Here is a 26,611-nt window from a genome sequence, read left to right as displayed (position 1 = left end):
GAACCGGTGTCCCCTGCATCGGCAGGCGGACTCTCAACCACTGCGCCACCAGGGAAGCGCCTAGTATGGGTTTTTTAAAAGACCATTTTGGGACGTCCCTGGTGGTCCAGTGGCTAAGGCTCAGCGCTCCCAGTGCAGAGGGCCTGGGTTCAATCCCTGGTCAAAGAACTAGATCCCATGTGCCGCAGCTAAGAGTTCGCAGGCCTCAACTAAAGATCCCACATGCCACAACGAAGATCCCGTGTGCTGCAACTAAGACTCGGTGCAGCCAAATAGATAAATATTTAAAAAAGAAAGACCATTTTAATTTACGTGATTTTCAAATGTGGTGTTTTAACTTTGTTGCCTCTATATTAAAATATTGGAGAAAAAATTTTTTTTTTTTTTTTGTGGTACGCGGGCCTCTCACTGTTGTGACCTCTCCCGTTGCGGAGCACAGGCTCCGGATGTGCAGGCTCAGCAGCCGTGGCTCACGGGCCTAGCCACTCCGCGGCATGTGGGATCTTCCCGGACCACGAACCCGTGTCCCCTGCATCGGCAGGCGGACTCTCAACCACTGCCACCAGGGAAGCCCTGGAGAAAATTTAACAAAGGTTTTCCTGTACATTAAAGAGGTAAAAAGATTTAGCATCTGATTTGTATATATGCTGTCTCTTAAGTGTATTATATTTAAAATGTCATTATAACTTAGAAAATAATTTCTGTTTCTTCTTCATCTATGATGCAGTTTAGTTCCCTACCCTTGAGATATGTAGCAGAGAAGGGGAAGTGGACATAACTAAGAGGGAGACGGAAATGCAAAGATATCAGAAATCTTGGCTGAGTCATCACTGGTTTCTCCACCAGCCTTGGAGGAACACTGAATGCCACTGACATTCTGCAACTTTATTAACTTTCAGTCCACCAGCAAATGCTATGGACTGTGCCTTCAAATGTATTTAGAATGTCATCATTTCCTACTGTTTCTACTGCTACCACCTGAGCCAGAGTGACTCTTTGCTCACTGTTAAGTTTAAAACCATCTAGTGGTTTCTTACCTTCTAGTAAAAACCAAAATCTTTTTAATGCCCGTAAGACACCATCTGGTCTTGTGTGCCCTCTTATGCCTTTTAGACCTCATCTACTCTTCGCTCTGCCTCTGCTCCAACCATACTGGCCTTCTTGCTGTCTTTCAAGGCAAGTACATCTGTGCTTGGGACTTTTAGATACTTGTGCCTGAAGTGTAAAGGGATTAGAGAGCCACATTGCTCTGCTCCTTCATTTGTTCAAATGTCAACTTAACTGATTTTTTTCTTAACCATCCTTTCCCTTACCCTCTACTCCCCATACTTCTAACTACCTTTAATCTTGCTTTGTTTTTCTCCATAGCACTTTTCACCATCAGACATATTATATGCTGCATATTTACTTTTTCATTTATTGTCTTTCTTCCCCTACTAGAATGAAAGTTCCATTAAGCAGTCCTTCAGAAACTTTCTGGCATGTAATAGGTACTCAGTAAATATTTATTGAATGAGCAAATGAGTGAATGAGTGAATCTATCTGGTGGGCTTGGCTTTCAGAAATGCAAATGGAATGGAGCAGTGGGTGGCAGCTGGAAGGACTTTGAAGGGAATGCTAGTGAAAGCTTGAAGAGCTTTTAAGGAACTGTTTCTAGAAGTCTGATGACCTTTGAGGACGCTGTGGGTGAGGGTTTAAAGGAAAGTGAGAAAAATCTTGGAAACTGGTTACGCGTTGACAAAGTGTAGCAACACTGTTGGCTGTAGTAAAGTGGAAGGTAGAAAATGTACCTAATGAACTGGATGATGTAGCTAAGGAGATTTCCAGGCAGAGTGTTAAAGGTGCTAGCTGGGTTTTTTTTTTGGCTGGTTATAGCAGAAAGCTAGAGGAGAGAGAGAAGCTGAAGGAAGGTCTGTTAAAAAGAAGTATAGCCTAGCTGGTTTTTGAAAATTCCCAGCCTCTCCAGGCAGCACACAGTGGGATTTATTTATTTATTTATTTATTTACTTATATTAAACTAAAAAAATTGAAGTATAGTTGCTGTACAATATTATATAAGTTAAAGGTGTACAATATTATATAAGTTAAAGGTGTACAATATTATATAAGTTAAAGGTGTACAATATAGTGATTCACAGTTTTTAAAGGTTATACTTCATTTATAGTTATAAAATACTGGCTATATTCCCTTTGTTGTACAATATATCCTTGTAGCTTATTTTATTTTATTTATTTTTTTAATAGATCTTTATTGGAGTATAATTGCTTCACAATACCGTGTTAGTTTCTGTTGTACACCAAAGTGAATCAGCCATATGCATACATATGTCCCCATATCCCCTCCCTCTTGAGCCTCCTTCCCATCCTCCCTATCCCACCCATCTAGGTCATTGCAAAGCACAGAGTTGATCTCCCTGTGCTATGCTGCTATTCCCACTAGCTAACTATTTTACATTCAGTAATGTATATATGTCGATGCTACTCTCACTCTGCCCCAGCTTCCCCCTCCCACCCTATGTCCTCAGGTCCATTCTGTACGTCTACATCTTTATTCCTGCCCTGCAACTAGGTTCATCAGTACCATTTTTTTCTTTTTTTTTAGATTCCATATATATGTGTAAGTATACGGTATTTGTTTTTCTCTTTCTGACTTACTTCACTCTGTATGACAGACTCTAGGTCCATCCACCTCACTACAAATAACTCAATTTCATTTCTTTTTATGGCTGAGTAATGTTTCATTATATATATGTGCCACATCTTCTTTATCCATTCATCTGTCGATGGGCACTTAGGTTGGTGCCATGTCCTGGCTGTTGTAAGTAGTGCTGCAGTGAACGTTGTGGTACGTCTCTCTTTTTAAATTTTATTTATTTTTGGCTGCGTTGGGTCTTTGTTGCTGCACGTGAGCTTTCTCTAGTTGCAGTGAGCGGGGGCTACTCTTTATTGCGGTGTATGGGCTTCTCATTGTGGTGGCTTCTCTTTGTTGTGGAGCACGAGCTTTAGGTGTGCAGGCTTCAGTAGCTGTGGCATGTGGACTCAGTAGTTGTGGCTCACGGGCTCTAGAGCACAGGCTAAGTAGTTGTGGCCCACTGGTTTAGTTGCTCCGCGACATGTGGGATCTTTCTGGACCAGGGCTCGAACCCGTGTCCCCTGCATTGGCAGGTGAATTCTTAGCCACTGCGCCAGCAGGGAAGCCCACATGTCTCTTTTTGAGTTATGGTTTTCTCAGGGTATATGCCCAGTAGTGGGATTGCTGGGTCATATGGTAGTTCTATTTTTAGTTTTTTAAGGAACCTCCATACTGTTTTCCATAATGGTTATATCAATTTACATTCCCACCAACAGTGCAGGAGGGTTCCCTTTTCACCACATCCTTTTCAGCATTTATTGTTTCTAGATTTTTTGATAATAGCCATCATGACTGGCGTGAGGTGATACCTCATTGTAGTTTTGATTTGCATCTCTCTAATAATTAGTGATGTTGAGCATCTTTTCATGTGCCTCTCGGCCATCTGTATGTCTTCCTTGGTGAAATGTCTATTTAGGTCTTCGGCCCTTTTTTTTTTTTTTTTTTTTTTTTTTGTGCGGTATGCGGGCCTCTCACTGTTGTGGCGTCTCCCGTTGCGGAGCACAGGCTCCGGACGCGCAGGCTCAGCGGCCATGGCTCACGGGCCTAGCCGCTCCGCGGCATGTGGGATCTTCCCGGACTGGGGCACGAACCCGTGTCCCCTGCATCGGCAGGCGGACTCTCAACCACTGCGCCACCAGGGAAGCCCCCGGCCCATTTTTTAATTGGATTGTTTGTTTTTTTGATACTGAGCTCCATGAGCTGTTTGTATATTTTGGAAATTAATCCTTTGTCCATTGTTTCATTTGCAAATATTTTCTCCCATTCTGAGTTGTCTTTTTGTCGTGTTTATGGTTTCCTTTGCTGTGCAAAAGCTTTTAAGTTTGATTAAGTCCCATTTGTTTATTTTTGTTTTTATTTCCGTTACTGTAGGAGGTGGGTCAAAAAAGACCTTGCTGTGGTTTATGTCAGAGTGTTTTTCCTATGTTTTCCTCTAAGAGTTTTAGAGTGTCTGGTCTTACATTTAAGTCTTTAATCCATTCGGAGTTTATTTTTCTGTATGGTGTTAGATGGTGTTCTAATATCATTTTTTTACATGTAGCTGTCCAGTTTTCCCAGCACCACTTATTGAAGAGGCTGTCCTTTCTCCATTGTATGTTCTTGCCTCCTTTGTCGTAAATTAGGTGACCATATGTGCGTGGGTTTATCTCTGGGCATTCTATCCTGTGCCATTGATCTATATTTCTGTTTTTGTGCCAGTACCATACTGTCTTGATTACTGTAACTTTGTGGTATAGTTTGAAGTCGGGGAGCCTGATTCCTCCAACTCTGTTTTTCTTTCTCAAGATTGCTTTGGCTATTTGGGGTCTTTTATGTTTCCATATGAATTGTAAAATTTTTTGTTCTAATTCTGTGAAGAATGCCATTGGTAGTTTGATAGGGATTGCACTGAATCTGTAGATTGCTTTGGGTAGCATAGTCATTTTCACAATATTGATTCTTCCAATCTAAGAACATGGTATATTTCTCCATCTGTTTACGTCATCTTTGATTTCTTTCATCAGTGTTTTATAGTTTTCTGAGTACAAGTCTTTTGCCTCCTGAGGCAGGTTTATTCCTAGGTATTTTATTCTTTTTGTTGTGATGGTAAATGGGATTGTTTCCTTAATTTCTCTTTCTGATTTTTCGTTGTTGGTGTATAGGCATGCTGGTGATTTCTGTGCATTAATTTTGTATCCTGCAGCCTTACCAAATTCATTGATTAGTTCTAGTAGTTTTCTGGTGGCATCTTTAGGATTTTCTATGTATACAGTGACGCAAACAGTGACAGTTTTACTTCTTCTTTTCCAATTTGTATTCCTTTCATTTCTTTTTCTTCTCTGATTGCCGTGGCTAGGACTTCCAAAACTATGTTGAATAAGAGTGGTGAGAGTGGACATCCTTGTCTTGTTCCTGATCTTAGTGGAGATGCTTTCAGTTTGTCACCATTGAGTATGATGCTAGCTGTGGGTTTGTCGTATATGGCCTTTATTATGTTAAGGTAGGTTCCCTCTGTGCCCATTTTCTGGAGAGCTTTTATCATAAATTGGTGTTGAATTTTGTCAAAAGTTTTTTCTCCATCTATTGAGAGGATCATATGGTTTCTATTCAATTTGTTAATGTGGTATATCACATTGATTGATTTGTGTATATTGAAGAATCCTTGCACACCTGGGATAAAATCCCACTTGATCATGGTGTATGATCCTTTTAATGTGTTGTTGGATTTCTTTTGCTAGTATTTTGTTCAGGATTTTTGCATCTGTGTTCATCAGTGATATTGGTCTATAATTTTATTTTTTTTCTGATACCTTTTTCTGGTTTTGGTATCAGGGTGATGGTGGCTTCGTAGAATGATTTTGGGAGTGTTTCTCCCTCTGCAATTTTTTGGAAGAGTTTGAGAAGGACTGGTGTTTGCTCTTCTCTAAATGTTTGATAGAATTCTGTGAAGCCATCTGGTCCTGGACTTTCGTTTGTTGGAAGATTTTTAATTATGGTTTCAACTTTATTACTTGTGATAGGTCTGTTTGTATTTTCTAATTCTTCCTGGTTCAGTTTTGGAAAATTGTACCTTTCCAAGAATTTGTCCGTTTCTTCGTGGTTGTCCATTTTATTGTCATATAGTTGTTTGTAGTAGTCTCTTACAATCCTTTGTATTTCTGCAGTGTCAGTGTGATTTCTCCTTTTTCATTTCAAATTTTATTGATTTGTGTCCTCTCCCTTTTTTTCTTGATGAGTCTGGCTAAGGGTTTATCATCTCAAGGAGCCAGCTTTTAGTTTTATTGATCTTTGCTATTGTTTTCTTTGTTTCTATTTCATTTATTTCTGCTCTGACTTTTATGATTTCTTTCCTTCTACTGACTTTGGGTTTTCTTTGTTCTTCTTTCTCTAGTTTTTTTTTTTTTGCAGTACGCAGGCCTCTCACTGTTGTGGCCTCTCCCATTGCAGAGCACAGGCTCTGGACGCGCAGGCTCAGCGGCCATGGCTCACGGGCCCAGCTGCTCCACGGCATGTGGTATCTTCCCGGACCGGGCCACAAACCGGTGTCCCCTGAATCAACAGGCGGACTCTCAACCACTGCGCCACCAGGGAAGCCCTCTAGTTGTTTTAAGTGTAGGGTTAGATTGTTTATTTGAGATTTTTCATGTTTCTTGAGGTGAGATTGAATTGCTATAAACTTCCCTCTTAGAACTGCTTTTGCTGTGTCCCATAGGTTTTGGGTCGTTGTGTTTTCGTTGTCACTTGTTTCTATGTATTTTTAAATTTCTTCTTTGATTTCTTCAGTGATCTCTTCGTTATTTAGTAACACATTGTTTAGCCTCCATGTATTTGTGTTTTTTACAGTTTTTTTTCTGTAATTGATTTCCAGTCTCATAATGTTGTGGTCAGAAAAGATGCTTGATATGATTTCAATTTTCTTAAATTTTCCAAGGCTTGATTTGTGACCCAAGATGTGATCTGTCCTGGAGAATGTTCCGTGTGCACTTGAGAAGAAAGTGTATTCTGCCACTTTTGGGTGGAATGTTCTATAAATATCAATTAAATCTATCTGGTCCATTGTGTCATTTAAAGCTTGTGTTTCCTTATTTATTTTCTGTTTGGATGATCTGTCCATTGGTGTAAGTGGCGTGTTAAAATCCCCTACTATTATTGTGTTACTGTCGATTTCTCCTTTCATGGTTGTTAGCATTTACCTTATGTATTGAGGTGCTTCTATGTTGGGTCCATAAACATTTATAATTGTTATATCTTCTTCTTGGATTGAGCCTTTGATCATTATGTAGTGCCCTTTTTTGTCTCTTGTAATAGTCTTTATTTTAGAGTCTATTTTATCGGATATGAGTATTGCTACTCCAGCTTTCTTTTGATTTCCATTTGCATGGAATATCTTTTTCCATCCCTTCACCTTCAGTCTGTATGTGTCCCTAGGTCTGAAGTGGGTCTCTTGTAGACAGCATATATATGGGTCTTGTTTTTGTATCCATTCAGCCAGTCTGTGTCTTTTGGTTGGAGCATTTAATCCATTTACATTCAAGGTTATTATTGATATGTATGTTCCTATTGCTGTTTTCTTAATTGTTTTGGGTTTTTGTGGGTCTTTTCCTTAGCTTCTGTTTCCCACCTAGAGAAGTTTCTTTAGCATTTGTTGTAAAGCTGGTTTGGTGGTGCTGAATTCTCTTAGCTTTTGCTTGTCTGAGAAGCTTTTGACTTCTCCATCGAATCTGAATGAGATCCTTGCTGGGTAGAGTAATCTTGGTTGTAGGTTTTTCTCTTTCATCACTTTCAGTATATCCTGCCACTCCCTTCTGGCCTGCAGAATTCCTGCTGAAAATTCAGCTGATAACCTTATGGGGATTCCTTTGTATGTTATTTTTTTCCCCTTGCTGCTTTTAATATTTTTTCTTTGAATTTAATTTTTGTTAGTTTGGTTAATATGTGTCTTGGTGTGTTTTTCCTCGGGTTTATCCTGTATGGGACTCTCTGTGATTCCTGGACTTGGTTGACTGTTTCCTTTCCCATTAGGGAAGTTTTCGACTATAATCTCTTCAAATATTTTCTCATACCCTTTCTTTTTCTCTTCTTCTTCTGGGACCCCTATAATTCAAATGTTGGTGCTTTTAGTGTTATCCCAGGGGTCTCTGAGATTGTCTTCAATTCTTTTCATTCTTTTTTCTTTATTCTGCTCCTCGGCAGTTATTTCCACCATTTTGTCTTCCAGCTCACTTATTCATTCTTCTGCCTCAGTTATTCTGTTATTGTTTCCTTCTAGTGTATTTTTCATTTCAGTTATTGTGTTGTTCATCTCTGTTTGTTCTTTAGTTCTTCTAGATCTTTGTTAAACATTTCTTGTATTTTCTGCATTCTATTTCCGAGATTCTGGATCATTTCTACTGTCATTACTCTGCATTCTTTTTTTTTTTTTTTTTTTTTTTCCGGTACGCGGGCCTCTCACTGCTGTGGCCTCTCCCGTTGCGGAGCACAGGCTCCGGACGCGCAGGCTCAGCGGCCATGGCTCACCGGCCCAGCCGCTCCGCGGCATGCGGGATCCTCCCCGACTGGGGCACGAACCCGTGTCCCCCGCATCAGCAGGCGGACTCTCAACCACTGCGCCACCAGGGAAGCCCACTCTGCATTCTTTTTCAGGTAGATTGCCTATTTCCTCTTCATTTATTTGGTCTTGTAGGTTTTTACCTTGCTCCTTCATCTGTGACATATATTTTTGCTGTCTCTCTTTTTTTTTAATGAATGGAAATATGTTCCTGACTTACTGGTTGTTTGGCCTGAGGCTTCCAACACTGGAGTTTGTAGGCTGTTGGGTAGAGCTGGGTCTTGGTGCTGAGATGAGGACCTCTGTGAGACCTCACTCTGATGAATAATCCCTGGGGTCTGAGGTTCTCTGTTAGTCCAGTGGTTCCGACATGGAGCTCCCACTGCAGGAGCTTCGACCTGACCCCTGGCTCGTGAACCAAGATCCCACAAACTGCGTGGGGTGGCAAAAAAAAAAAAAAAAAAGGGAGAGCAATAACAAAGTTAAAAATAAAATTACACTCGGAAACTAACAGACATGTTAGAAAGAATATAAAAGTAAAAATATAGATGAATCAACAACCGGAAGGTACAACAGTACCACAATAGTAAAAAAAGAGGAGGAGGGAAAAGAGAAAAATACAAAAAAAAAGAAAGCTGGGGAAAAGGCCTTGGCTGTGGAGGGTGGGGCCTAAGCAAGGGTGAGGTTTGGGTGGTGGGCGGGGCCTATGCTTAGGACCCACAGGGCTGGAAAAGGCCCTGGGGGCTGTTGGGGGTGGGCTTAGGCTCAAGGAACAGAAGGGGCACAGGCGTCCCCCCCACACCTGGTCTCAGAGGGCAGGGGACCTCACCTGGGAGCCTAGCAGGCTTCCTGGGCTTGAGTGGGTGGGACAAACGCTCTCCTCTCCTCTCCTCTCCTGCTCCTCCTGCTCCTCCTGTCCTGGAGGGCTCCTCCTGTCTTGGAGGGCCCCTCCCACCTGCCTCTCCTGTTCTCCCCTTGGACTTCTTCCTATGCCCCCAGGACCCATGTGGCCTGGAGAGGGCTTTGGAGGGCAGGGGACCGGCCTGGGAGCTCAGCGGGCTCCTGGGCCTGAGTGGGCAGGGCAAACGCCCTCTGCTCCTTTGTCACTCCTCCCGGAGGGCCCCTCCTGCCTACCTCTCCTGATCTCCCTGGCCTCAGGGGCGCCAATCCTGTCTGGCCTCCACTTCTCCTCCCCCATCTGTCCCCCCACGTCCTACTGGTTCACTTGGGGGTTCCTCCCATCTCATTGGGTGTCAGGGTTTCCCACCAACGGCCGGCAGCCACCCTAGTTGTGGGGAGACGCTAACTCGGTGTCTTCCCACACCTCCATCTTCACTCCGCCTTCTGTAGTTTATTTTATATCTAATAGTTTGTACCTCTTAAGCCCCTACCCCTGTATTACCCATCCTCCCCCGCCATTGGTAGCCACTAGTTCTCTTAGTCTGCTTCTTTTTTGTTATATTCACTAGTTTGTTGTATTTTTTAGATTCCACATATAAGTGATTTCATACAGTATTTGTCTTTCTCTGTCTGACTTGTTTCACTTAGCATAATGCCCTCCAAGTTGTTGCTGCAAATGGCAAAATTTCATTCTTTTTTATGGCTGAGCAGTATTCCACAGTATTTATGTATGTATGTATACATACATCGTACATACCATGTCTTTATCCATTCATCTGTCAATGGAACGGTGGGCTTTTTTTTTTTTTTTGCAGGAAGTTTTAAAATTACTAGTTCAGTCTCTTTATCCCTTCAGGTAGAGACTTGAAAAGATACTCAACATTTTTAGTCATTAGGGAAATGCAAATAAAAACCAGAATGAGATATCACTTCACACATGCTAGGTTGGCTGTAATCAAAAAGACTGATAATATCAAGTGTTGACAAGCATGTGGACAAATTGGAACTCTCATAAATTGCTGGTGCACATAAAATGGTTTAGGCAGTTTGGAAAATAGTTTGGCAATTCCTCAAAATGTTAAACATAGTTACCATATGACCCAACAGTTTTACTCCTAGGTATATATACCCAGCAGACATGAAAACATATGTCCACACAGAAACTTGTACATGAATGTTCACAGCAGCATTTCTCATAATAGCTAAAGAGTAGAAACAACCCAATTGTCCATTAATTGATGAATGGATAGATAAAATGGTGTATCTATACAATGGAATATTATTTGTCAATAAAAGGGGAATGAAGTACCTATACATGCTAAAACATGGATGAACCTCCAAAACGTGCTCAGTGAAAGAAGCCAGTCACAAAAGACCAATATTGTATGATATATGAAAGGTCCAGAATTGGTAAATCCTTAAGAGACAGAAAGTAAGTCAGTGGTTTCTTGGGGCTGGGGTAGGATGAGAATGGGGAATGACTGCTAATGGATACAGAGTTTCTTTTGAGGGTAATGAAAAATATTCTAAAATTAGATTGCGGTGATGTTTACATAACTCTGTGAATATACTAAAAAACACTTAACTGTATACTTAAATGGGTGAATTTTATGGTAACTGAATTATATCTCAATAAAGCTGTTAAAATAGAAAGGCTTTGTGGAAGGTGGCATTTGAGGCAGACCTTAAAGCAGGGGTTAGATATTGTTGGAAAGCAGTGGAGGTGAAGTAGGTATTCTAGGGACATTATGAATAGTGGCATAGTGGCAGGAAATATAAGAGATGTTTGTGAAACAGCGGGTGAAAGTTAGAGCGTCCCCAGGACCACCCTCACAACTCCATGTTTGTGGGTATAGGTTTTACCAAATCATGTTCGTTTGCCCAGTGCACAGCAAGCCAAACACTGAGACACCAAGGTTTGCAGCAGAGAAAATGTTTATTCAGGAGGCAGCCAAGCTAGGAGACTGGGAGAACAAATCTCATGTCCACCTCCCCGAAGATAGGGTTTAGGGATATTTATGGGATAAAGAGGCAGGGTAGTTCGAGGTGTGGGGAAAGGTGATTGGAGGTAAGAGAAGTAAGGTAATCAGTGGTCTGTGCAGGTGTAGTCAAGCTTCGTGGCTCTTCATAGGATGCATGTTCAGAAAATTGTGGCATGTTCTGAGGGTGGAGTTTTTGGCCCTCTGGCATCAAAAGGTCATCCATTGGACACTCACACAGGCCCAGTTGAATGGTCAGTGGTTTCAACTGGTCTGAACTAGGCAAGAACTAGCTCCAAGTACCTGAAAAACAACTTAAGCAACTGTTAGTGTAGTGATTCATATGTCAGAGGTGTTATCTGTAAGGAAGCTAGTGGGAATTTATGTCTATCTTTTCATCTATTTATCTATCTTGGCTACTGACTGTTAGCTATATGGGTTTTTTTTTTTTTTTGGTGGTACGCGGGCCTCTCACTGTTGTGGCCTCTCCCATTGCGGAGCACAGGCTCCGGACGCGCAGGCCCAGCAGCCATGGCTCACGGGCCCAGCCCCTCCGCGGCATGTGGGATCCTCCTGGACCGGGGCACGAACCCATGTCCCCTGCATCGGCAGGTGGACTCTCAACCACTGCGCCACCAGGGAAACCCAGCTATATGGGTTTTTAAATGAACTAAAAGCAAGGGATTAAAAGCAGGAGAGGCAGGTTAGGTTTGGCAGGCCTAATCAGGTTAGCCCTCTGTTTCATGGGGGAGGAAAAATAATATTCCATCTGCCCTCCTAGGTTCTTGGCTGAGACACCCCTGTAATAAAAGACAAATTAATGGGAGAAAAACAAACAAGTTTAATAACATATGTCTCCTTTATACTGGGAGATACCCAGGAAAACTGAGTAACTACTGTAAATGGCCCAAGCCATCACTTTAAATAACATCTCCAACTAAAGACAAAAGATGTTGGGGGGTTGGGGAAGGCCAGTTATGGGAGGTTATTAGGAAAAGCACAGTAAACAAGGGTAAGGTTGTTATACAGATTTAAGCCTTTGCCTTCTCTGTTGATAAGAGTTTCTAGAGATGTAGAGTCATCCTTCTCTTCCAGGTACAGAGAGGAGGACACCCTTACAAATGGAGATTTCCCTTATAAATGTAAATTTCTTTTATTACAAAAGGGTAACTTCTTGGTTTTCAGAGCTTCTCCTGTGTATGCTGTTTCTTAAAAATAATCAGCCTAGGACTGACCTGGTGGCGCAGTGGTTAAGAATCCGCCTGCCAATGCAGGGGACACGGGTTTGAGCCCTGGTCCAGGAAGACCCCACATGCTGCGGAGCAACTAAGCCTGTGGGCCACAACTGCTGAGCCTGTGTTCTAGAGCCCACGAGCCACAACTACTGAGCCCGTGAGCCACAACTAATGAAGTCTGTGCATCTAGAGCCCGTGTTCTGCAACAAGAGAAGCCACTGCAGTGAGGAGCCTGCGCACCGCAATGAAGAGTGGCCCCCGCTTGCCACAACTAGAGAAAGCCCACGCACAGCAACAAAGACCCAACATAGCCAAAAATAAATAAATTAATTTTAAAAAATAATTAGCCTAAAATAATCCTTATGCCAAACAGAAATACTTCAGGGTGGCAAATTTTGCTCCCCTTCAGGGGTCCCCCAAACCATTGACAGGTTTGATAATTTACTTAGAAGGACTCACAGAACTCACTGAAAGCTGTTATACTCATGGTTACAGTTTTTTAAATTGTTATTTTTAATTGAGGTGTAGTTGATTTACAATATAATATTAGTTTCAGGTGTACAACAGTGATTCAAAATTTTTATAGATTATACTCTATTTATAGTTATTTTAAAATATTTGCTATATTCCCTGTACTGTACAATATACCCTTGTAGCATATTTTATACATAGTAGTTTGTATTTCTTAATCCTTTACCCCATCTTGCCACTCCCTCCTTCCCTCTCCCCACTGGTAACCACTAGTTTCTTCTCTTTATCTGTGAGTCTGTTTTGTTGTTGTTGTTGTTATATTCACTAGTTTGTTTTACTTTTTAGATTCCACATGTAAGTGATAGAAAACAGTATTTGCCTTTCTCTGTCTTTCTTATTTCACTAAGCATAATACCCTCCAGGTCCATTCCTGTTGCAGATGGCAAAATTTCATTCTTTTTTATGGCTGAGTAGTATTCCTCTGTGTGTGTGTGTGTGTGTGTGTGTATTTTGGCTGTGCCACGTGGCTTGCGGGATCTTAGTTCCCCAACCAGGGATTGAACTTGGGGCCATGGCAGTGAAAGCACTGAGTCATAACAACTGGACCGCCAGGGAACTACTCCACTGTATGTATATGTATATGTGTATGTGTATATATATATATACACCCCACATCTTCTTTATCCATTCCTCTGTTGATGGACAGTTAGGTTGCTTCCATATCTTGGCAGTTGTAAATAATGCTACTCTGAACATTTGGGTGCATGTATGTTTTTGAATTAGAGTTTTCATCTTTTCCAGATATATGCCCAGGATTGGGATTGCTGGATCATATGGTAGCTCTAGTTTTAGTTTTCTTAAGGAGCCTCCATACTGTTTTCCATTATGGCTGCATCAATTTATATTTCCTCCAGTAGTGTACAGGGGTTTCCTTTTCTCCACATCCTTGCCAACATTTGTTATTTGTGGTCTTTTTTGTTTGTTTAATCAGTTTATTTATTCTTGGCTGCATTGGGTCTTTGTTGCTGCACGCAGGCTTTCTCTGGTTGTGGTAAGCAGGGGCTACTCTTTGTTGCAGTGCATGGGCTTCTCATTGCTGTGGCTTCTCGTTGCGGAACACGGGCTCTAGGCATGTGGGCTTCAGTAGTTGTGGCTTGTGGGCTCTAGAGCGCAGGCTCAGTAGTTGTGGTGCATGGGCTTAGTTGCTCCGCGGCATGTGGGATCTTCCCGGACCAGGGCTTGAACCCATGTCCCCTGCATTGGCAGGTGGATTCTTAACCACTGCGCCACCAGGGAAGTCCTAGATATTTTATTATTTTTGATGTGATTGTAAGTGTTTCCTTAATTTCTCTTTCTGATAGTTCAGTGTTAGTGTATAGAAATGCAACAGATGTCTGTTTCTTAATTTTGTATCCTACAACTTTACCCAAATTCATTGATGAGCTCTTGTATTTTTATTTTTGGTAGTGATTTTAGGATTTTCTATGTAAAATATCATGATATCTACAAACAGTGACAGTTTTACTTCTTCCTTTCTAATTTGGATCCCTTTTATTTCTTTTTCTTATCTGATTGCTGTGGCTAGGACTTCCAGTACTGTGTTGAATAAAAGTGTCTAGAGTGGGCATCCTTGTCTTGTTCGTGATCTTAGAGAAAATGCTTTCAGCTTTTCACCATTGAGTATGATGTTGGTTATGGACTTATCATATATGGCCTTTATTATGTTGAGGTATGTTTCCTCTATTCACATTTTCTGGAGAGCTTTATCATAAATGGATGTTGAATTTTGTCAGTCTTTTTCTGTTTGCTTTGTGTATCCCTTAACTGCTTATTGTGCATATAGATGATTTTACTACTTTTGTCTTTTAATTTCCCTACTACTGACTTTGTGTGGATGACTTATTACCTTTACTGTATATTTGCCTTTATCAATAAGCTTTTTCCTTTCATAATTTTCATGTTTCTAGTTATGGCCTTTTTTTTTTTTTGCTTAGAGAAGTCTGTTAAACATTTCTTGCAAAGCTGGTTTGGTGGTGCTTAACTCTCAGCTTTTGCTTGCCTTAAAACTTTTGATCTCGCCATCAAATCTGAATGAGAGCCTTGCCAGGTAGAGTATTCTTGTTTGTAGGTTTTTCCCTTTCATCACTTTAAATATATTTTGCCACTCTCTTCTGGCCTGTAGAGTTTCTGCTGAAAAGTCAGCTGATATCCTTATGGGAGTTCCCTTGTATGTAACTTGTTGCTTTCCCCTTGCTGCTTTTAATATTCTCTCTTTATCTTTAATTTTTGCCATTTTAGTTGCAGTATGTCTTGGTATGGTCCTCTTTAGGTTGATCCTGTTTGGGACTCTCTGTGCTTCCTGGATTTAGGTGTACTTTTCCTTTCCCAAGTTAAGGAAGTTTTCAGCTATTATGTCTTCAAATATGTTCTCTGCCCCTTTCTCTCTCTTCTCCTTCTGGTACCCCTGTAATGTGAATATTAGTGTGCTTGATGTTGTTCCAGAGGTCTCTTAACTCATTATTGACCAGGGGATTTTTGCAGAAACTAATGCCTGTGGCTGGCGATTTGTTATGTAAGTGAATATTGAAACATCTCCGGTCAATAACATTCAGGTAGCAAAGACTTATTAATATGTCTCTGGTCAATAATGTGTTAAACTGTCCTCATTTCTTTTTATTCTCTTTTTCTGTTCAGCTTCAGTGATTTCCACTGCTCTGTCTTCCAGCTTGCTCATCCATTCCTCTATATTACTTAGTCTACTGTTGATTCCTTCTAGTGTATTTTTAATTTCAGTTATTGTATTCTTCACCTCTATTTCGCTGTTCTTTTTATTTTCTGTTTGTTAAAAACTTCTAACTTCCCATGCTGTTCATCCATTCTACTCCTGAGTTCTTTGGTCATCTTTTTTTTTTTTTTTTTTTTGCGGTACGCGGGCCTCTCACTGTTGTGGCCTCTCCCGTTGCGGAGCACAGGCTCCGTATGCGCAGGCTCAGCAGCCATGGCTCACGGGCCCAGCCGCTCCGCGGCATGTGGGATCCTCCCAGACCGGGGCACGAACCCGTGTCCCCTGCATCGGCAGGCGGACTCTCAACCACTGCGCCACCAGGGAAGCCCTCTTTGGTCATCTTTATGATCATTGTCTTAAACTCTTTTTCGGGTAGATTGGCTATCGCCACTTCACTTAGTTCTTCTGAGATTTTATCTTGTTTCTTCATTTGGAACATATTCCTCTGTTGCCTCATTTTACCTGACTTGCTGTTTTTATTTCTTTGTATCTGGTAGGTTGGTTATATTTCCTTGCCTTGGAGAAGTGGCCTTTTGTAGGAGACATTCTGTGTGTCCCAGCAGTGCACTCCCTTCTGGTCCGAGTGCCCCTTGTGTGGGCTGTGAGGTTCCTTCTGTTGTGGCAGGCTGATTACTATGAGCTGTCTGGTAGGTGTGGCTGGCCCCCTCTCGATAAATCAAGAGATGAGTTGTTAGGGCAAGGAATAGTGACTTTATTTGGAAAGCCTTGTTAGGGCAAGGAATAGTGACTTTATTTGGAAAGCCAGCAAACTGAGAAGATGGTGGACTAGTGTCCCAAAGAACCATTTTACCCAAGTTAGAATTCAGGCTTTTTTTATACCAAAGGGGGAGGGGGTGTGGTTGGTTGTTGCAAACTTATTGATGCTGGAATCCTTTGTTCTTGAAGCTGTCCACATAGATCAGGTCACAATATTCCCATAAACTTCCAACTGAGACAAAGGTTATTTTCTGTTCTGCAACTTTTTTTCTCCATGTAAATGGAAAAGTGTTGTAACTTTAAAGGTCAGAGCCTTGAGAATGGGCTATCCTATATATTTCGGGCTATAGGCAACATTCTTGTAGCAAAAGCAGTAGAATACAAAGGTTAAAGTAAAAGAAACATCTAATATGGAGTCAGATTTGTTCTTCCCTATTACAGTGCCCTGTTGGTGAAGCCAGATCCTGGGGCTTGTGCCCGGCCACTGGCAGACAGAACAAGGTCCTGATATCTGGCTGCAGGGCCCAGGGTCCCAGGCCTGCTGCTGGCCTGCTGGTGGATGAGTTGGGTCCTGTCATAGCAGGCAGCAGGGCCGTGGTTGTCTTGGGGCTCGTGTCCTCCTGCTGGTGGGTAAGGCTGGTCTGGAGGCTAGAACAGGTTTGCTGGTGAGGGGGCTGGAGCCCAGTGGGTTTTGGGGCTGGTGTCTGCCCACTGATGGGTGGAGTTGGGTCCCAGCTTCTCTGGCTGCAGAACCCTAGGGGTCCTGGGTCAAGTGTCTGTGTACTGGTGTTTGGGGCTGGGTCCTGGCCCCTTTGGTGGGGAGGGCCGGGTTCAGGGGTGATTGTAGGCTTAGCAGGGGGTCTTAAGGCAGCCTGTCTGCTGGTGGGTGGGGCTGTGTCCCCACCCAGTTAGTTACTTGGCCTGAGGCATCCCAGTACTGGTGCCTATAGGCTGGTGGGCAGGGGTGGGGCTGGGTGCTGAAGCTAATAATAAGCTAGAGGGGGGATTCCAAAATAGGCTTGCCAGACCCAGTGTCTGTATCCTCAGAGTGATCTCTAGTTGCCTCCTGCCTCTCCAGGAGACTTTCCAAGATCAGCAGGTACGTCTGACCCAGGCTTCTTTCAAATTACTGCTTCTGCCCTGAGTCCCAGTGTGTGCACCCTTTGAGAGTGGAGTCTCTTCATGGTTACAGTTTATTACAACAAAGAGATACAGATTAAAGATTAAAGGGGCAGATTCTAGGTGAGTTTCAAGCACATAGGACAGAGTCTAGGAGGATTGCAAGCATGACATTTCCACTGTCCTTCCAGTGGCATATTGGACAGCACTCATTACTCCCAGTGTCCTCTACCAGTGACAGTACACACAGAGTATAGCCAGTCATGGAAGCTTACTGAGCCTTGGAGGTTTTACTGGGGCTTAGTCTTATAGATGTGGTTGATACTTGTGCGGCTGACCCTAGTTTCTATTCCCTGTTCAGGTCAAGCTGATACTGTTTGGCCCAGAGCTCTTGCCATAGATCACATTATTAGTACAGACTATCTGGTGTGGCCCAAGGCCTCAGGGTAAACAAAGACACTCCTATCAGGACATTAGAGATTGCTTCCTATTAGCTGAGGGCAAAGGCCAGACCTCTCTTTGGGTAAGATACTTTCCTACATGGGAGTAATTCAGTTTGGCTAATGTGTAGGGTATACGTAGAGGAGTTGAAGGTGAGATTAGGAGAGTAAACTCTTGCCATGTTGTTGGAAATTCATGGAAGGTGTTTGACATAATGGGAGGTGTCTCTAAGAAGATAAGCCCAACAGTGGTTATAAGAAAGTCAACAGTGGTTATAGGAAAGTAAGTGGTACAGTGAAATGTAGGCTGGAGGAATATATTGCAGAAGTTAAGGCAAGAAATAACTGGGCCCAATCCAGGATAGTAGAAGTTGAAGTTTTTTGTTTTGTTTTGTTTTTTTGGATTATTGATCTCTAAAAGTGAGTGTTATTGAATCAGATTTGTTTGCCTGATGTGCAGCAAGCCGAATATTGAGATGCTGAGGTTTGCAGTAGAGAAAGGGTTTATTTACAAGGTAGCCAATCAAGGAGATGAGAGAACAAATCTCATATCTGCCTCCCTGAAGGCGAGGGGCTTGGGATATTTATGAGATAAAGAGGCAGGGTAGGGGCTCCCCTGGTGGTGCAGTGGTTGGGAGTCCGCCTGCTGATGCAGGGGACGTGGGTTCGTGCCCCGGTCCGGGAAGATCCCACATGCCGCGGAGCGGCTGGGCCCGTGAGCCATGGCCGCGGAGCCTGTGCTCCACAGCGGGAGAGGCTACAACAGTGAGAGGCCCGCATACCGCAAAAAAAAAAAAAAAAAAAAAAAGAGGCAGGGTAGTCTGAGGTGTTGGGGATGTTGCAGGAGAATGGGGTGTGAGAGAGTGGTCATGTCCCAGGTCTTGGATGAATTCCTGGGATATGCCACCAAGTGAGTCCTTGGCTTCACGAAGGAAAGAATTCAAGAGCGACCCATTGTAGTGTGAAAGCATTTTATTTAGAGAGGTACACATTGCATAGGCAGAATGCGGTCATTCTCAGAAGGCAAGAAGCGGCCCCAAGGTGTGGTGGGGCTCGTTAGTTTTTATGGGCTGGGTAATTTCATAGGCTAATAAGTGGGAGGATTTTTCCAACTATTTTGGGGAAGGGGCAGGGATTTCCAGGAATTGGGCCACCCCCCACTTCTGGCCTATTATGGTCAGCCTCAGAACTGTCATGGCACCTGTGGGTGTGTCACAGCATGCTCATGTATTACAGTGAGCATATAATGAGGATCAAGGTCTACCAGAAGTCAAATCTTCCGCCATTCTGGGCCTAGTAGGTTCTAACCAGTTTTTGACATATCCTCAACATCTGTGCCATTCTTTTAAAGGTTGTGCCCTGCCCCATTCCCTCCTGTCTCAGGGAAAGATGATTGGAGGCAAGAAAAAGGTGGAGTAATGAGTGTTCTGTGCAGGCATATCTGAGTTACATGCTTCTATCATGGGACGCATGTTCAGAAAATGGCAGTGTTAGCATGATCTGAGGGTGGAATTTTTGGCCCTCTGACATCAAAAAGTCATCTATCTGACACTCGAGCAGGCCTAGTTGAATGGTTGGTGGTCTCGACTGGTTTAAATTGAGCAAGACTAGCTCCATGCTCCTGAAATACAACTTAAGCAACCATTAGTATAGTGACCCATATGTCAGAGGTGTTATCTGTAGGAAGTGGTTAAAGGAGTCTTGTGTTATGTTGTCTAAGCTACTTGAAGCTTGGAGGGTATGCAGTTTGCAAGAATAGTTAAAGCAAGCTTGGTCAGTAAAGGCAGGTTACATGATATTATTTATTAAGCAAGTTATAGTTTAAGAGAGCTAACTGATGACTACCCTTTGTTTCTTAAGTATATATCTAAAATATAGCTATGCTCAAGAAGGACCTAAATGTGGGTTTTGGTGAGGGGAGAGGGGTGTTGCTTAAATGTTTTTTCTTTTAAATTAAACTTATTTATTTTATTTCTATTTATCTTTGGCTGCGTTGGGTCTTTGTTACTGCATGTGGGCTTTCTCTAGTTGTGGTGAGTGGGGGCTACTCTTCATTGCAGTGCGTGGGCTTCTAATTGCATTGGCTTCTCTTGTTGCGGAGCATGGGCTCTAGGCACGTGGGCTTCAGTAGTTGTGGCGCACGGGCTTAGTTGCTCCGTGGCATGTGGGATCTTCCCGGACCAGGGCTCGAACCTGCGTCCCCTGCGTTGGCAGGCGGATTCTTAAACACTGTGCCACCAGGGAAGCCCTTAAATATGTTTTTTAAGCTGTGACTTTGGTCCAGTTATCTGCAGCCCTCAGTGTCTCTCACCTTTTAAAGGACCTTTGCATCTTCCTTTCGGTTCTGTTTACATTTAGGAGCCAGAAATTGGTACCTGAGTACGTAGAGGAGGATTATAGAGAAAAAAGTTAAAAATATAACTTGAAATAGTGATTGGAAATTGGGAGAAACAGTATAGGCTGATTTGTGTGTGTGTGTATTGTAGAGGCGGAAAAAATTTCCCTTGTTCCCTTCTGGGTTCTTTGGCTTGTCTAATAATTAAATTGATATAAGACAGATTAACAAAAGAAAAATCAAACAAAAGTTTAATAATGTATATCTCCTGCATAGATGAGAGAGATGCAGGAAAACCTAACTCTCAGAAATGGCTAAAGCTATCACCTTAAATACCATTTTCAGCTAAAGATGTTGGGGGTGGAGAGTCAGTTATGAGAGGTTACCAGGAAAAGCACAGTAAACAAGGGTAAGGTTGTTATGCAGATGTAAGTTGTTGCCTTCTCCATTGATGAGAATTTCAAGAGATTTAGAGTCATCCTCTTCCTGGTACAGAGAGGAAGACAGCCTTACAAATGGAGATTTCCCTTAATTAATATAAATGTCTCTTACAAAAGGGTAACTTATACTCAGAGCTTTTCCTATGTCTGCTTTTTCTTAAAAATAATCAGCCTAAAATAATCCTTATGCCAAGGAGGCATATTTTGGGGTGACAAATTCTGCTCTCCTTCAGTATGTCTATATATATATCTATATCTGTATCTATATCTATATCATCTGTGTTACACACACACACACACACACAATGCTTCTATTCACAAAGTTGACATCGAGGTGGATTTGCAGAGTTGTCCCAGAATGCGGATTCCCCCTCCATTGTGTTTCAGTTGAGGCACCTACTTTCCCATTTAAGTGAGCACAGTGCTCTTCTTTCTTTCATGGGACTGTCATCTCTACTACTGAGAGGGTCACATGTGGCCATTCCTATTTTGGAGGTAGTTAAAGCAGGATGTTTAAACAGATCTTCAATAAATAGTCTTTATTAGGGCAAAACTGATGATAAATGTACTAAACATTGTACTACAGTGAACTCTGACATGCATGACATCCTTTAAGTGAGAAAAATCTCATTAGCGAGAAGCACCTTTGTATGAGACTTAGTGTTGCTCATGGGTGTAGACATATCAGGTCTCTAGTTTAGGAGTTGTGAAACTTAGAAGAAATTGCTTTTCTCTTATCATTGCTGAATTTTCATTAGGTTTAGGTGAAAAACCAGTGCCAGGTCGTTCTAGAGAAGATTCTTGCAATAATTTTCTAGTGTTAGATTACTTTGGGAGGAAAATCTTCACAGTTTTCAATGGGTGTATGCTGCTGTGTTCTAGACCTTATGTGTGTGAAAGGAAAATCAAAATGGAGTTGGTATTGCTAAGAGAACTCTCTAAAATGGAGCTGGGAGGCCATTAAGGAAGTGTGACTTATGCACATCTCAGCCTGGATGCAATCTGACCTTTTGACCACTTATTGTCGTAATGAAGACATCCAGAACATCTGCCAGAAACTCAAGATACTTAGCGGATCCTTACCCTAAAATAATTTGTGATTCCTTAAGGACAAATATTTCCTGACTCACGTCAGAGTCAACCACAGTTCTCGCCAGGCAACTTTGAACAACCTCATGGCTTTTTGTCTTTATAAGCCCCTCTTTCTCTTCTCTGGAACACTCTAGGTTTTACCAGAATCTATGTCTCCCAAATTGCAATTCTTAAGATCCCCCCCCCAAAAAAACTCTTTTCTTACTTGCAGCCTTCTGCATTGTTTTTTGGTCTATATGTGTGACATCAACTACAGTGACAGGAGCTCATCTTAACCTTGATCACAGTATTAGAAATGCTTTAGTTTTTTTCTGACAGCTTTGTTGATGTTGAAAATGTAATGAGTAGGTGTATAATAAACAGAAACTGGAATGTATCCTTCCGGTATGTCCACTTTCTTCCTAAAATATTTGTTGAATTGAGTACCTAGTGTGTATTAAGCTGGTTGTGTGGAGGATAGGAAAAAAGTATGTGAATCAAATGTTGATCCCAGGATTTTGTGGTGTAAGTCTTGAAATACCAAGTGATAAATGTCAAGTTCAGAAGAGGAAGAGGTCACATGTAGCTATGAGAATTAGGAATACTTGGCTCTTAAGTTGAAGAATAGGTAACATTTCAGAGTTGGGTGTGAAAAAGGCCCTTCTATGTGAGGCACAGAAGTGAGGAAGGTGAAGTCCATAACAGGCACTGGTATCTAGTTGAGTATTATGTTAGAGTGTGCATAAAGGGTTTTTGGTAATGGAGAAAAAGGAAGCTGAAATTGTATCAGTGTGTGCAGTCTAAGAGTCTACATTTTATGCTATAGGTTCTTGCCAGAACAAGATGGTATGATCACAGTTGTGCTTTAAGGTTTATCTAGATGTTGGGTATGGGACTGATTGAAACAGGTAGTAAATGGGGGCCTGATCAGTCAAGAGACCGTTATTCTTAATAGTCTAGGACTATGCAGAGTTTATGAAATTCTGAACTAGGGTAGTGTATTATTTGTTTTGAGGGTTTGGAAAGTTTGAAGCAAGTTTTGAATTAATACTTTGTTACTAATTCAACAGAGGTGATTTTTATTGTTGGCGATGATGAGAATTCAGACAGCTTTCCTTGGTCAGACTCCTTAAACAATCCTTCTTAGGGCATTCTTATTAGGTGGCATCATCCTTTCAGCCTGACTTGAATGAGGCATGATAGTGACTAATGGGAAAAGGTTTTCATTCAGAATGTCATCAAATTAGTGCTGTGAGAGACTAAAGAGGAAGGGGGGGCTTGATGATGTTGCTTTCTGTGATTCTAGAAGTGGGAAAGATGAGTATGGGCCCTGGGAAGCATAAAGGAAGAGGTAGCATGGCAAAAAGAACTAATTACACACATTCGTGTATTTCAAAGCTGTCACTTTGTATGGAAAGTGATACTTCATACACAGATTCAAGACCAGAGTAACCATTATGAAAAAAAGGAAGTTGGATCAAATTATATACCAGGCTTGAAGACCATATGAATCAAAAAAAAATGGAATTGGTTTAAAAGTAGAGCTTTAAGACAAACTTGCAGATAAATTATCAGAAGAGATAAGGATAGAATGAGGGCTAAACAGAATTTAAATGCTATGGGGGCATGAAAACATTTTCTAATAGAGAGGTGATGTATATGATCCCAGATTTGCTTTGCTACTAGAGTTGTGAGTATAAGAAAGGATCACTTTTGGGGTAATCCTTGCCCCCCACCCTCCAAAGCCTCATTCTCTGTAGGAACACGTCATAGGGGATCCTTGAAATATAGCAAGAGTAGCAGGAGCTCCATAGTTGTAGGAAGTCAGTTTTTCCTTCTACCACTATGAAAGAAGAAAACGATTGGGCCAGGAATGTCATATACCAAAGGATTAGAGATTCTTTAGTTTTGGAGGGAATGTGTCTCTTGAAGTTAGGTTCTTCAGGGCATTCTTGTAGGGTAAAAATTGTCAATACGTAGGCTGTGGCTTACCATGGGGTTTGGTCCTGTAGGAACCCGATGCCTATTAGATAGGCCTTCTTATACTATGTACATACAGGGGCTGCCTTTATTTTGAGGTAGGGATAATCAGCTGAAGGACTTTGTACCTGGGCCCTCCTCAGTTCCAGATTACCTCCTCTCACTCAGAGTCTTAACATTCTACTGAGATAAATGTAAATACTTGAAGCCATGGATTTTCTAAGAGGTCTATATCTGGGGCAGTATTACTCCTGACATCGCTCTGACCCAAGGATGGAGTCTAATCCTGCTAAGTATGGCCAATTTGGTAAAAAGCTTATTCCCAGATGTTTTGCTAATTGAGGTCTTAACTGTTTTCTGATAATCTGTAGTTTTCTATAAGTTGTCATTATAGGATTTAGCATACATGTAGTAATTTAAATAACTATTACTAGTTTGTCTGTTTTCCCCCTTAAGCTGTAAGCTTTATCAGGGCAGAAACACTTGTTTTGTTCATCACTGTTTCCTAGTACCTAGCCTATAGGTGCTCAGACGCTTGTTGGCATACTAACTCACATTATTTCACATATCTAGGATGTGTCTCCCATACAATTTCGAGAGCCGTGTGCCTGCTTGGGTTTCCTCATAGCATGGGGGCCTGGTTCCAAGAGTGAGCATCTCAAGAAAGCAAGGCAGAGAAGTGCATGGCATTTTTATGACCCAGTCTTGGAAATCATGTAGTGTTGCTTCTATCATACTTTATTGGTCAGGCAGTCACAAAGTTCTTCACCAGTTCAAGGTAAGGGAATATGACTCTCACCACTTGATGGGAAGAGTAGCAAGGTCAAATTATAAGAAAAGCATGTGACATGGGAGATCTTGTATTGGTCTTTGAATTGCCTTTGGTCTTTGATTGTCTTTGAAAAAGACAATCCCTTTGGTCTTTGATTGTCTTTGAAAAAGACAATCACAGTTGTTTGTAGTTTTCATCAAATTTGGAAAAGTTTGGGCCATTATTTCTTTAAGTATATTTTCTGTCCACTTTCACCTTGTTTTTTGCAATTCTCATTATATGTATGCTTGATACCCCACAGACCATTAAGAATTTGTTTATTTTCAGTTTGTTTCTCTCTCTGCTTCATTTTGGATAGTTTGTATTTCTGTGACTTCAGGTCCACTGTTACTTTTTTCCTGTAGTCTCTAATCTGTTGTTAAGCCCATCTAGTGAATTTTTTGTATGTTCTTTTTCTCAGTATTTTCACGTTTTCCTTTAAATCCTTGAGCACATTTATTGTAAAGTTTGTCTGCTAATTCTGTCATCCCTGATATTTCTGACTCTGTTTCCATTTAACCGATCCCCCACGCCACCCCCCACCCCCCATTATGGATTGTTTTCCTGCTGTTTCACATATCTAGCAATTTTTTGTTGTGTGCTACATTGCTGGGTATCTGGATTTTACTGTCTTTAAAGAATGCTGAAATTTGTTTTGGCAGGTAGTTACTTGCTAATCAAGCTTGCTTTTAAGCTTTGTTAGGACAGGTTTGGAAGTTTTTGCTCTGCAGCTAGTTTAGCTCTACTGCTAAGGGGTGATCCTTCTGCTAATTCTGTTGAATGCCACTGGTATTAAAAAGGTCTTTCCACTTTGGCTAGTGGGAACTCTCCCAGCCCTGTGTGAGCTCTGGGAATTGTTCATCTTGCAGTTCCTAGTTCCTTTGTCTGGCCTCACGGGGTTTCGCCTAACACACTTGTAGGTTAGTATTCAGTAATGGACTGAAGGGATCTCTATGTAGATTTCTGGATGTATTTCTCTGCACTGCAAATCCCAGCCACCTCATCTTCCCCAAATTCCAATCTCAGTCTACTCAATTTATCAAGACTGCAGTGCTTTGCCTGAGTACTCTCTCTATACATTGCATTCTGACAAGTGCTTCCAAGCAGTAAAGCTAGGGTGTCCCAGGGTTCACCTCATTTGTTTTCCTGCTCTTGGGATCACAGTTCTGCACTGCCTGTTATCCATTGTCTAAAATCAGTTGTTTCATGTATCTTATCCAGTTTTCTAGTTTTTTTTTTTTTTTTTTTTTTGCGGTATGTGGGCCTCTCACTGTTGTGGCCTCTCCCCTTGTGGAGCACAGGCTCCGGACGCGCAGGCTCAGCAGCCATGGCTCACGGGCCCAGCCGCTCCGCGGCACGTGGGATCCTCCCAGACCGGGGCATGAACCCATGTCCCCTGCATCGGCAGGCGGACTCTCAACCACTGCGCCACCAGGGAAGCCCCAGTTTTCTAGTTTTGTATGGTGGATGTTCCATACCAGTACTACAAGTCAAAGTATGAATTTTACGTCCAGAATTTCTTCCATCTTTTAACCACTTAAAGTACATTTTAGTTTCCAAATGTAAAAATGAAATGAAGTCAACTTTGGGCTAGAATTAATAATTGGCGTTCAAGTTTCAGGCCTACTTCCAACTTGGTACATGGATATTGGCAAATCTCATTTCTTCTGTGGCTTTCACAGCCAAATTGAATTGAATATAATCCTATTCTCCCTACTTCTCAAGCATTCCATAACAAGCAAATGGAAACAAAACCAAATTACATTAAATAAGGATGAGGTATAAAAGTTGACACATCCCAAACCTCTCTGGCTCATCTTCCAGTTCATACTCAAAGTATAAAGGGCGGGGAGATGAAAATGTAGTAAGACTGTTGCTGTTTCATTGCTCCTCCTCTGAATAATAGCCAACTATTATTAAATGCCGTATATGTGCTAAAACTTTGTAAGCCTTTTATGTGAATTAACTCACCAAATCCTCGTAACTGCCCTATGGGCTTCGTACTATTATTGTCCCCATTTCACACATGAGAATGAGACAGAGATCAGACAACTTCTAGAGGGTCATGTAGCTGGTAATTGGCAGTGGCAGAATTGGTACTGGTTTGAACAGAAGGTGTGTGACTCAGGAGCCATGCTGTTAACCACTGTGTGACTATTTGAAAATTAT

At 41.8% G+C, this 26,611-nt stretch overlaps 1 protein-coding gene across 1 annotated transcript in view; it reads left to right on the top strand.

Annotated features, from left to right (window-relative positions):
- AUNIP (aurora kinase A and ninein interacting protein) overlaps window positions 1–26,611 on the top strand; it is a gene marked incomplete at both ends in the record, with an annotated part of 31,818 nt that overhangs the window by 2,087 nt on the left and 3,120 nt on the right. The gene's annotated exons all lie outside the window — the stretch shown is intronic.

This window comes from Hyperoodon ampullatus (genome assembly GCF_949752795.1).
Source record: "Hyperoodon ampullatus genome assembly, chromosome: 2".
NCBI lineage: Eukaryota > Metazoa > Chordata > Mammalia > Artiodactyla > Ziphiidae > Hyperoodon > Hyperoodon ampullatus.
The sequence above is the reverse complement of the archived record's forward strand: the minus strand, read 5'-3'. Positions and strand labels throughout refer to the sequence as shown.